This window comes from Peromyscus californicus, unplaced genomic scaffold (genome assembly GCF_007827085.1).
Source record: "Peromyscus californicus insignis strain IS unplaced genomic scaffold, ASM782708v3 Scaffold_12__1_contigs__length_115047231, whole genome shotgun sequence".
Classification (NCBI taxonomy): domain Eukaryota; kingdom Metazoa; phylum Chordata; class Mammalia; order Rodentia; family Cricetidae; genus Peromyscus; species Peromyscus californicus.
The window spans coordinates 109,569,548-109,583,289 of NW_026294413.1; positions in this window are offsets into that span (position 1 = coordinate 109,569,548).

Below are 13,742 nucleotides of genomic sequence, written 5' to 3' on the forward strand. Positions count from 1 at the left end.
AGGCCATATAGATCACAGGACAATGGTCTATGTAGGAAGATCATCTCCCACGTCCCTGGCATGTGATGCTGGCCAAGTTGCTACCTGGAAATGCTCTTCTCTTCATCTGTTCCATGAGGGATGATGATATCACCCAACAGTTAAGATTTTTCTAAAGAACAGAATAACACATATGAGTCTAATATTAACTAAGAGTCTGGCTAAGGACTCTATATTTTTGCCAATTGTTGTGATTTTGACATGGTTTGTGATTAACCTTACTAACAAGTTTTACTAAGTACCTAAAATAAAGTAGATAACCATGAACAGTAAGCAATACCTCCTTTCTAAACACAATCGGATTCAAAACTGGAACACACTGCAGTGCTGAAAGGGAAGCTGTGATGACGTCAGACAGCATGAAGTGTTTCAAAGGGTGGAGGCTAGGCTGAGGAATGAAGAGGATGGACCGAGAGATTGCTGGGACCTAGGATAGTAAATCCAGTGACTGAGGAGAAATCGAAGGCAAGCATGCACTTCCCATCTCTTTCTTCCAGACAAAGCTTGTGTGTGTGTCAAGTCAGTCGTCTCTTGCTATAATAATGTCAAATAATAAAGCTATAAACCTTCACTGGGAGAGCACTTGGCTAGCGTATGAAAGGTACTGTGTTGATATACCAGACCTGGTTAATATTCATGGGAGGCCTGCCCTTTTCTGAAGAGAAACGGAGAAGGAGAAGGAGTGGATTTGGGGGAGGGGGGAGAAGAAAGAGGGGAAACTTCCATGGGGATTTGGGATGTAAACACAAAACAAACAAATAAATACAGAAAGGAAGGAAGAGAGAGAGAGAGAGAAGAAAGAAAAAAGAGAAAGAGAAAGGAAGGAAGGAAGGAAGGAAGGAAGGAAGGAAGGAAGGAAGGAAGGAAGTTACTGTGTTCAATCCTTGCCAGGAAGACAGAGGGGAGGAGAGGAAAGGCGGAAGTGAGAATAAAGGAAGTGGCCCAGTGGCATATAATATTAACTTTTGCTCAGGATTTGACTGGTCAGTCAGCAAGTATTCCTGCTCCGAGCCAGGCTAAGCTAATGGAGGCCAGGCTCACTCCAGCGTTTCTAGTCTGCTGGCAGGTTTCCTCAGACCAACCTGGTGTGTACTGACTGGGTGCTGCCTAGGGCCCTGGAGTAGCTGGACTCATCTGGGTCACCCACCAGACTAGCCAGGCTTGTTTCCACAGTCAGCAGAGTTCCCAGAGAAAAGGCTAAAGCAGGGTTCTTGAGTCCTGTGCTTTGATCTGGTACACATTTCTTCCTGTTACATCCAATTGGCCGGAGAAAACCAGGGACAGTCACTCATTGTCTGTGCAACACCCATCTGTGAATATGGCAGCGAGGGGACATGAAAAATAAAGATAGCTTTGCAATCAATCTAGAGCATCCATCAGTTTATAGAGGTCAGCGGCTCCTGACCTCAGCCACGTTGCACTGGAGCAGATTTATGACATAGAGGATTGCCATCGTGAGAATTATTCACATCCCCTCTGATGACTGAGGAAAGTGCGTTTCAGATCCTTGAGTTCAAGTCCCATGCCTAATCATCTGCACTCCACAGTGGCAACCTGGAAACTATGCAGATCACCTCACTGTAGCCGGTCCTGTTTGCCCCAGAGACCTGGGTTTTTTGTCCTCGTCATTTCTGAGTGGCCTTGGCAGAATATGTGACTCTGCTGACCTCTCACCCTTCACTCCCAAATTCTCTGGCAAGCTTATTTATAATGATTTGTAAACAAATACTTCCAGTGATTGAAAGTGTTTTGTTCTGAGATAATACAGTGGCAGATTCTGGTTTAGATAGCCAACCTCCTTTGGAAATATTTAAGGTTTTTTTGGTTCATTTTTGTTTGATTGTTTGATTTTAATGGATGAACCCTGAACATACATACTTGGTGATGAACACAGAAACCAGAATGTCTGCCTTAACCATGTTTCAGTTAGAAAAACCCAAAATACTGTCCTTTAATGTAATGAACTGATGTCTATTGATAGACTGAACAATCCCTTGAGCTTGCACAAGCCAGCCTCTGAGTGAACTAACTAGGAAGTCTGACAGGCTTTACTGTTAGGATTGGGGACGAGGCATCAGGCCATCTGCTGTCCATGATAGCCAAGGCTGACAGTGCACAAAGGCGTTTATGACATAATTAAAGTTAAGTCTTAATTTGTCACTCTCCCTGTTGGCTCTAACACGGGGACTAGCTTGCGTTTGAATGTTACAGTACAATGAGAGATAAACGTGACAGAGAGACTGATCTCCAACCTTTTATTTGTTCATTCATTATTCATGAAACATATTCTGAGCATTTACAGTGTTTTAGGTTACTTTTCTGCCTCTGTCCTTTTACCTTTAAAAAAATTTCAAGCCTGTGAGATGGCTCTGTGGGTAAAAGCACCTGTCACCAAGCCTGATGGCTTAAGTACAGTGCCCAGGCCCTACACAGTGGAAATAACCAGCTCCAATAATTTGTCTTCTGATCTTCAGATGTGTGCCATGGCACATGTACCCACACACACATAAATTAAAAATTAATGTCATGAAATATATATGATATATACATATTTAATTTCCTTTCCTTCTTTTTTTCTGTTATTCCCTCCTTTCATTTTTACTCTCCCATGCAAAGTAACATTTTTACCCTTAGCACCAAGATTTGATGCAGAGCTGTCACGGGCTAGAAAGGACCAGGCAAAAGTGGTATTCCTTGGCTGGTTATGCCTCCTGTGTTAAACGTGCCAACACATTCTGACTCACTGACCTCTTAGCTCCTGCTGACACTGAAGGCAACTCTTTTCTAGGGCCAGCGGATTCCTTGGGAGCAGAACGTGTGTTCAAGTATGTATTTTTTTAACTTTTATTTTTATTTATTCTTTGTGTCTTTCACATCATGCATCTCAATTCCATTCATTTCCTCATCTCTTCATATCCACCCTCTGCCCTTGCAACCTACCCCCCAAAATAAAATAAAATAAAATGTAAGAGAAAAAAAAAGGAAAAATCCATCTTGTCATGGAAGCTGTAGTGTGACACAGTGAGTCACATAGTATACTCTTTTATCCATATATCTTTACTTGCAAGTGTTCATTGCAGAGAGTCATTGGTCTGCTTCGAGGCCTCTGGTTTTTGCTACACTATCAATACTGAACCCTCACTGGGACTCCTCTTGGATATCCTGTTGTTGCCCTGGGTCTTGGAGATCCTGCAGCTTTGGGTCTTTAGGACTAGCCTCTTCACATGCTCCTGCAGATCACAGATGGGGTGGATGTTTGTGGGGATGCAACTCATAACCCTGGTTCTGGGCCTGAGTAGTTGTACAGTTGGTCAGCCTGCCAGATTTCCACATCCTCACCACCTGGGTAAGCTCTCCTGCATTGTTCTGGCTAGTTCACCCCTTGCAGCTACAAGCAAGGGGCAGGGCTACTTCTACTGCTTTTATACCCTCAGGATCAGCTCTCCCACAACTACACCCTCAGGACCAAGTCTAGTATGTTGCCTAGGCATGGTGTAGGGGCCACTCTCTGGAGTGCTGTAGCTGGTGAGGGGCAGGGCCAGCTCTCCTGTTCTTATGACCTGAGGGCCAGCTCTCCCACCTGCCACAGGTGGCCAGGGGTGTGGGAGGATGCATCTCTCCCCCACCAACCACCATATGTCAGATGAGAAGGGGCCAGATCTCCCACACTCTCATGTTCTCAGAGGGCCTGTTCATCCACACCCCTGTTAATAGGGTCAGCTCTCCTGTGATGCCCCGGTGAGGTAGAGGGTCCAATTTCCTGAGTACTGCACCTGGTAAAAGGGAGGGTCAGCTCCCTTGCCCACCACAGGTGGCAGAGGCAAGGGGAGGTATATTTCCCTTGCCTTCACCACCACATGCAGACAAGGAGGTGTGGCCAGCTGTCCTACTCTCACACCCTCAGGGCCAGCTTACCAGTGCCTCTGCCGACAGGGTCAGCTCTACTGTGCTGTCCAGGCAAGAAACAGGGCCTGCTTTACTGGTTCTGTAGTTGGTAAGGGGGAGAGTCAGCTCCCTTTGTTCCAGGTGGCAAGGGGCAAGGGGTAAGGGGGGCATCTCTCCCCTGCCCACATCGCCCAGTGACAGATGAGTAGTAGGGACAGCCCTTCCACACTCACAGCTCTGGGGCTGGCTCAACCACACCTCTGTTGTAGGGTCAGCTCTACTGTGCTGCCCAGGAGAGTTGTAGGGCCTGTTTCTGGAGTGCTGCTGGTGAGGGGCAGGGACAGCAATCCTGCTCTTATGACTTCAGGACCGGCTCTCCCACCTGCCTCAGGCATAGAGGAGGGTGGGGGATGGGGGGAATCTGTCTTCTGCCCATGCCACCATATGGCAGATGAAAGATAGGGCCAGATCTCTCATGTTCACATTTTCAGAGGTTCACCCATGCCCCCATCAACAGGGTCAACTCTGTTGTGCTCCCCAGGCAAGGCGCAGGGCCTGTTCTCTTGAGTTCTGCAGCTGGTGAGGGATTGGGTCAGTTCCCCCCACCTGCTACAGGTCTTGAGGGGTGGGGGAGGAGGGCATCCTTTCCTCACCCACTGCCACCACATGGCAGACAAGAGGGGCATGACCTGCTCCCCCATTCTCACACCTTCAGGGCCAGCTCGCCCATGCCCCTGCAAGCAGGGTCAGCTCTGTTGTGCTGCGGAGGTGAGGTGTAGAACCCGCCCTCCTGAGTGCTTCAGCCGGTGAGGGGCAGGGCAAGTTCTCCCTAGTGCTGCAGCCAGTGAAGGGCTGGACCAGCTCTGTGCCATCCTCCCTATCCTCTCAGCCTTCGGTGGTATCAGGTGTCCTGCTCAGTCAATTATTGCCCCAAATATGTATCTTTCATATGTATGCTATCTTATCTAAACATGAATTCTCCAACCACCTCCTTTATTTAGTTCTATTCTGTGCCAATAGCCACCTCCTTTAGTAACTCCCAGGGCCAGGTGCCAGAGAACTAAAGAGCCTCTATGCGGAAGCCCTCAAACTATTCCAACCTGCCAGCCCCGCCTCTGCCCATTGCTGTTGGCTGCATTTCTTTCTGAAAAACCCACAGTACAAGTCCTTGGTGATTTTTTTTCAGTGACTTTGGATGACTTACTGAGCATCTATACTGTAACCAGTAGGACAGAATGAAGGTTCTAAAAAGCATCCGTGTCCTATGCTTTGCCTGCCAGGCTATTAAACAACAGACCCCAAGAAACCGGAGTCCTCTCTGAAATATCATTCTAGGAGAAGAAAAGGTCTAAGCCAGAAGAGGAGCTTGCCCCCCTCAAAAGCTTTGCAGCTTGTCAGGCAACCTTGAAGGAAAGCTAAGATGATCATGAGTCATGATGGGCAGGACTGCACGTTCACAGGGACTGCCTGTCTACATGTAGTTCTGGCCCTTTTCTTAAACCCAAATAGGATCTTGAAGGCAGACTTTGGGGTGCACACTGAATCTCTGTTCCTTCTCCCAGTACGAGCTCATTAAATGAATCTCTTGTTTCTGCTTTTATTTTCTTTTTTAAATGTTGTCTTTCTGCTGGCGTAACCTGGAGGGTGTGTGTGCTTGTCAGAGCACTTGTGTGGGCATCAGACAGCCCGGGGTTTGTCCTCACCGTCCACCTTGTTACAGTAGGATCTGTGGTTTCCTGTTGCACACATCAGGCTAGAACCTGAGGGTTCTGTCCACACCTCCCATCTCATTGTGGGATTTCATGCTATTTTTCTCAGCTTTCTGTGGGGTCCAGGAAATTTGAACTCAGGTTTCCAAGCTTACACAGCAAGCACCTTGCTCACGGAGCTATCTCCCAGACATTCCCCTTTTCAGTTTTTAATCATTATTTGGTTCTTGTAATTGGCTTATTGAGGACAGTGACAGGGCCTGGCAGGGCTGCTAGAGGCCATCACCCAGCTCCTGAGCTGTGGGACTTCCTGCTTGGTGAAAGGGACAAATCAGCCAAGTTTGCAAATGTTCAGCTGTTAGGGGTCATCTAAATTCTACCTGGGAAAGACAGGCGGGCTGGTGGGCTGGATTCTCAGTAACACTGTCACCTCTGTGCTTGACTCCTAAACAAACTGTCATGTGACCCATCTAAAACACTGGAGAACAAAGACTGAAGTGTCAAACTTGGCAATTATACTATTGCCATAGCTCAGATCTTTGACAGTCCCCGCACTTACTGTTTCCCAAATGCCAAAAGTTGGCAAAGTGCATTCCTCCCATAAAACTTAAGACACTCTATTAATTTCAACTAGTTCCATTCTACCCAGACCCAAACTGCTTACATTTCCAAAGGAAGCAAACCATGAGATCAGACGAGCTTCAATTATTCTAAATAACTCCACAAGGCACACCCAAAATTAATGGGTCATCAGTGTGCCCATGTTTGGCGTAAGCCAGGCATGAGACCAAGAAAGTCATGAAAAAAAAATCAACTCCAACTGCCAGCCAAACCCTCAGCAAAGTTTTGAGACTGAGTAAAATAACCCCCAGTATTTTAACACATTCAGTTGTTGGGGGGATTTCTCAAATAAACAAACTTATGTCTTGTTAGGAAGAAGCTTTGCCTCCCCTGTTGCCCTGTCAGCAGAGATGCTGCTGCTTCCTTTAACATGTAAAACAATCATCCTCATCTTCTGTTCTGAGTCAGCAGTGTGTTCAGAGAGACAACATCCCGGGTTATTAGAACCATTTCATTCTTGCATTCACTATGGATGCCAACAGACTTTGGGTGCTTTTCCAATTTGCTGACACTTTTGCTTGATGTTTTAAAATCCAATGCTGCTATAAATAAAAATGTCTTTGAGGTCTCTTTACAGAAGCAGTAGGTATAAACAAAACATCCTGAAAGTAAATCATCATCACCAGCATTTACCAGGCATTTATTATGTGTGAGGCAATATGATAAAAGCTTTATATGACAACCTTTGTGTGTTCAGAACAACCCTATAAAAGGCTTTCATAGCCCCATCTTATAACTTGGTTGTGAGGATGCTTTCCAGAATGGGAGCCACAGAAAAGAGAGAACCAGAGGTTGAGCCATGTTCTACCAGGCTGGGGGCCCTGCTCTCCATTCCAGTGGTTGGGCCAAGGCAGTAGGGCCAGATGGAGAGCCAGCCCTTCATCATTAATAAGGTCAGCTGAGAGTTGTGGGAAATGAAGAGAAATCCTTCCTTTGCAGCCCACCCCAGGATTATGGGCCTAGAGGGAAACACGCTATGTTTCTTCCAATTTTACACCCCAGGATGAATACAATTGGAACTTTAACTATAGCTCAACTCATGTTCACTGGACTAGGGAATTAATGATGTTAGCTAAATCATGTTTCCTTTAACAGCTGTTGTGCTGAGGGTAGAGGCTGCTTTTCTGTGGAAACCAGAGGCAGCAGATATCTTGCTTGATTGTTTCCCACCTCACTTTTTTGGACAGGTGTAGTTGGAAGTTTTCCTGTGTCCTGCCTGGTCTGCAACCACTCAGACCCAAATAAATACACAGAGGCTTATATTAATTATGAACTGTATAGCCATTAGCTCAGGCATATTACTATCTTTTACACTTAAATTAATCTATAATTCTTATTTATGTTTAGCCATGTGGCTTGATACCTTTTCTCAGTTCAGCCTTATCATCTTACTTCCTCCGTGTCTGACTGATGACTCCTGACTCAGCCTTCCTCTTCCCAGAATTCTACTCATCTGTTTATCCCACCTATACTTCCTGCCTGGCTACTGGCCAATCAGCATTTTATTTATCAACCAATCAGAGCAACACATATTCACAGCATACAGAACAATATCCCACAGCACTTCCCATTCTCTGTCTAATCAAAAAGGAAGGATTTAACTTTAACATAGTAAAATTACATATACAAAACAGTTATCAAGCAAGAATTACAGTTATAATATCTAGTCTATTTGTGTTTGGCAAAATTAAAGAAAATATTCTATCTATCTTATATTTGTGAGTCTGAAGTTTCATATCTAATTTATCTTTTATCATAACCAAGGAAAATTATAACTTTCTAGTCTTCAACTACATCAAAGACCCCAGAAGGATATGATATAACATAAGTAAACAGGAAGTACATTGTAAGCAACTTCAAAAAAATCTAGAATGACAGAGACAACTGCCTGGACAGTCACTAAAAGTTCATCTGCAATGTTGGGGCATCCATCTTTAGCCAATAGGCCTTGAGTTTTTCAATCACTTCTCCATGTGTCCTGTAGAATATCTGCCAGTCTGCTCTGCGAAGCAGGAACCTGAAGGACCATTTCGTCTTGCAAAGCTCAATGGTCACCTTCCTATGGGTCCTGCTTGTCCAGTTTATATAACATTTTGTCAAGCAGTCCAGGTAAGAACAGTTTCTTGCCCAAATGGCTATTTTTGCCAAGAAGAAGATAAACTCTATATGGCGTGTCTTCGATGCCCATCATCTTCCTTGAAGAAATTGGTGCTGCCAGGAGCAGACATGTCTCATTGTCTAGAAAAGTCTAAGTTTTTAAAACATTGTAATGCCATATTCTTTAGGTCTTTGAAGTGTTTGAAGATCACCTATTTAATTGAAATATATCTATGTATACCTAGAAAACTTAACTAACATGACTATAAATGTTATTATCATAGATGACTATTAATCTATATTTCTTAATTATACATTACAGTTTCAAATGAGCTGTACAAACATAATACCTTAAACAAGAGTAGAAATATACAGTATAACAAAATTAACTTTAAATTGATAATAAATTAAAATCTAAGCAATGTAAAACATTTTATATAAATTATTGCTCTTTAAAATTAGATTCAATAATATACCCTTTTATCATCATATCTATATCATATCCTTCTTTTTTCTTTAAAAAGATATTGACTATGACCAATAACAATTTGTAACCAATCTCTAAACAAAGACAAGTATCCATAATCCATTTTTTGAGAATGTGGGCGTAGTGTTCTAGGCTACTTCCTGCTGATAGGGGGCACTGGTAGTCTTATGAAGATCCTGAGAAAATTCGAGATAATGTTCAAGTCCTGGGAAGACTGGCTATAACCTTTGTTAATAGGTACCATCTATTAAGGTTCAGGAGGTCTGGCTTGATGAAATCTGATTCATCTTAACCTAGAACACATCCATAGCCTCTTGCTTTCTGTGGAAACAAAAGCAGAGCTTCCTTTCCAAAGCAACATATCCTTAGATACAAATTTTGAAGTCAAGATACTTTTAAAATACATATATTGGTTTAATTTAGCAGTCTTTATAATCAAATGTGTCTCTCCAGTTAAAAATCCCAAAGACAATATAATCCAGACTCTCTGTATGATTTCCATCTTTACATGGCTTAACTTTTATATTATTCTCATTGTCTTTTTAAAGACTTTATTTTTTAAAACTACTTTTTTTATATAACTGCATATACTCCTTTTCCTCTCTCTTCCAAGCCTATATACATTTTTACACACAATGTAAACTGCTTAGAGTTTTTATTTCATCTGAATCTGTCTTATTGTGACTCTATAATTGTTTTCTGACCAAGAGAGATTTTAAACTGCTAAACTGCGTGGCTAAGACCAAGGCAGCAGCCTTGGCTGCTGACTGCCCACCTTAGCTTCCCAATATGGCGGAGGTAATTCACCATCAGCTCTGGGAGCCATGTTCTCTGCCAGCTCTGGGAGGCAATGGGTCCATGCCTCCATCCAGCAGTGTGTAACCCAGAAACCTCTTCCTCCTCCTCCTCCTCCTCCTCCTCCTCCTCCTCCTCCTCCTCCTCCTCCTCCTCCTCTTCTTCTTCTTCTTCTTCTTCTCTTTCTGTACTAGCAAAAGTTAATTGCACTGCTGCTGCATGGCTTGGAGATGCCATTGTGTACTGTGACAGGAATCTTCCATGCTGCACACAAGCCCACATGCTGTGAAAGTACCATACTGTAGCTCAAATCTGCATGCCATGGCATCTCTATACCTTGGTGTCTCTATATCTCAGCCCACATGAGACATGAAGTAGAAAGCTGTTCTTAGCTTCATTTTAGAATGTTTTAAGTTCTCTCAAGTTTTGGGTAGAAAGTCTTGCCACCACCTCTGGGCATCATTTGTAGTCAGACCTTTTCCTGTGTCCTGCCTGGTCCACAGCCACTCAAACCCAAATAAATACACAGAGGCTTATATTAATTATGAACTGTATAGCCATTAGCTCAGGCATATTACTAACTATCTCTTACACTTAAATTAACCCATAATTCTTATTTATGTTTAGCCATGTGGCTTGGTACCTTTTCTCAGTTCAGCCTTGTCATCTTGCTTCCTCTGTGTCTGGCTGATGACTCCTGACTCACCTTCCTCTTCCAAGAATTCTCCTCATCTGCTTATCCTGCCTATATTTCCTGCCTGGCTACTGGCCAATCAGCATTTTATTTATCAACCAATCAGAGTAACACATATTCACAGCATAGGGAACAACATCCCACAGCAGACAGGGTCTTTCACTGAACCTGGAAGTCATTAATTCAGCTTAGCTGTCTGTCAGTGAGCTCGGGGGTCCTCTTGCCACTCTCACCCACCACCAGGACTGGAGTTATGAATGAATGCAGCTTAGCTTGGCATTCACATGCGTTCCAAATTCAGATCCTCATGGTTCTAAGACAGGCACTTGACTGACTGGTCTTTCTCCTCAGCCCACACTTTTAACAGTCTTCAAGTGTCAAGTGGCATGAATGTTTAGAGATATCAAAAGTTCCAAATACCTAGGTGTCCACTCAAAAGCCATTTCACCCATCTCACAAATGCACCAGACAGCAAGAGATAAAGGGAGCCCACCATGATTACAGGGTGGTCCCAAATGAGGTTCTTGAATTCAAGGAAGTTTCAAGTCCACTGGTGGCAGACTACTGGCCTTGGCCTTGGTGTCATCACTATTGATAAAGGGCAGAGTGCAGCAGAAAGTCTTACTAAAATAACACAAGATGTATTCAAAGAATATCTAGTTAGGGTTTCTATTGCTGTGCTAAAACACCATGACCAAAAGAATGTGGGCAAGAAAGGATTTATTTCATTTTACAACTCTTAAGTCATACTCCATCTTTGAGAAAAGTCAGGACAGAAACTCCAAGCAGGAACTTTGAGGCAGGAACTGAAGCAGAAGCCATTGAGGAATGCTGCTTACTGACTTGCTCCTCATTGCTTACTCATTCTTTTTTTGTTTGTTTGTCTTTTTTAGAGACAGGGTTTCTCTGTGTAGCCCTGGCTGTCCTGGATATTGTTCTGTAGACCAGGCTGTCCTGGAACTCACAGAGATCCACCTGCTTCTGCTTCCTGAGTGCTAGAATTAAAGGCGTGCACCACTACTGCTTTCTTATAGACTCCAAGACCACCAGTCCAGGGGTGGCATCACCCACAAAAGCTGCACCCTCCCACATCAATCACTAATAAGAAAATGCCCACAGACTTGTCTCCAGTCCACTCTGATAGAGGCATTTTCTCAATTGCAATTCCCTCTTCTCAACTAACTCTAGCTTATGTCAAACTGACAAAAAATTCAACTAGGACAAAGAACTTGCATATTTCCCAAATAAAACTACCTGTGAAAAGTACTTTGTATACAAAGTTAGTTACTCAACATAAAGCTTGCAAAAAAAAACTACAAAATATGTTGGAATTCTCACTGATTTAATACACTCAGCTCATTTTGTTCCATTTGAAAATCATACTCTCAATTCCTACGTGCACACCATGTCAGACAGATTAGAAACTGTTTCCTTTACTGGAATTTGTAGACATACCGTCATATGCTGCTTGGTGGTGTTTCAGTCCATGAACTAGATATATTGTAGTGGCCTGCAAGATTATGATAGATCTGTGCATTCCCATGATAGTGCCATCATATGCATCCTAAACACAGAAAACTGTGGTGATGGTGGCTAAAGACATCAACCACCATACAAAAAGTGTAAGATACCATTGTGTACAACATAATTCCTGTTAATAAATGGCTATGGCCAATTGCTATGTTTACTAAAATATACTCTTTCATACTGTACTCCTACTTGTGAAGTTAGTTGTAAAACAGGGTGTCTTGTTAGCTGGGAGCAGCCTCTTGCTTTTACCATGTCCCTTTATTGCATCATTTTTCTATTACTGTGCATGTAATGCCAATGTCCCCATGTTACATGTGTCAAAAATGAAGAAAACAATCAAACAAAACTTTGTCTTAGCTATTGCTGTGAAGAGACACCATTTCCAAGGCAACTCTTACAAAAGCAAGCCTTTAACTGGAGGCTTGCTTACAATTTTAGGTTAGTCCATGATCACCATTCACCATGGCGAGAAGCAGACAGGCATGGTGCTGGAGCAGTCACTGAGGGCTTATCATCTTGATCCATAGGCAGAAGGCATGGAGAGAGAGAGAGAGAGAGAGAGAGAGAGAGAGAGAGAGAGAGAGAGAGAGAGAGAGAGAGACTGGTGTGGGCTTTTGAAACCTCAAAGCTCACCCCTCAGTTACACACCTCCTCCAACAAGGCCACATCACTAATCCTTTCCAAACAGCTCAACTAACTGGTGACCAAGTATTCAAATATCTGAGTCCATGGGGGCAGTTCTCATCTGAACCACCATAGTAGCCTTATCCAAGCATATACATAATGAAAGTGAACAACTGTCATGACCTACTATGTATTAAGGCTTCATATAATGTTTAGTATTTACCATTTTAAAGTCAGTTTAACACTAATGGAAAGACTTTGAGGGGGGAGTCTGCACCAGACCACAGAACAAGTATGTGACAGAAATGAGCCCTATGTTTTCTGACCAAAGTGTACATTATATTGTACACCCTACTCTTTCACTGCATAGGTGTTCTTAGTCTGACAAAAACCTTAGAATAACAAGGAGTTTTAACGCTGCCCATAACCATAGTCTAGCCCAAAGGACCAAGCCAGGATCAAAGGTTCGGTAGGAAACCACAGGCACCAGTAGTCTGTAAAACTTTCCACTGGGGAAATTCTTCATATTTGTCTTCATGTAATGTGTAATATAAGGGTTAAATTAAAGGTTCATTCACCTTTCACATTTCTGTTCCATGATGAGATGAAAAGATCTTAAATGAAGATTCATTTTCATTGTTTTCTCAATGAGCCCATTGTCTTCCCTAGAAAACCCTGACTAATGTTCATATCACTTAGTCTGTTTCTAGATTGTGACAATTTCATTTTATTTGAAAATTATTTTTATAACTTGTGTTTATATTCTTATTGCTATTTATGAAAGATTTGAAGGAAAATGAGCCACTGTCTTTCTCTAGAGACTTGCAACAACTATTTACTGAACATTTTATTGATATTGGGCACTGTGCAATAGCGTACAGTGTACAGTGTATGTAATAGTGTACAGTAGCAATAAGGAAAATGCAGCTCCTGCCCTCTTGGAATTTATAATCTAGTAGGGAGACAAATGATCAGTGTGCAAGTTAATATGGAATCACAAATGATAGCATGTATATTTTTAAAAAGAAGCAGAGCAGGAGCTGTGAGAGATGGTGGGATGCATAGGAGCACTTGCTGAGCAAATGTAAGGATCTGAGTTCAAATCCCCAGCACCCATCTAAAAACCCAGGCATAGACACATGCACACTGAGAACCACAGCACTGTGGATGGGGTGGGGACAGGAAGATTGTTGGGAATGCTGGGGGATTTAACTCAGGTTCAGTGAGAGAGCCTGTCTCAAGGGAACAAAGCCAACACTTT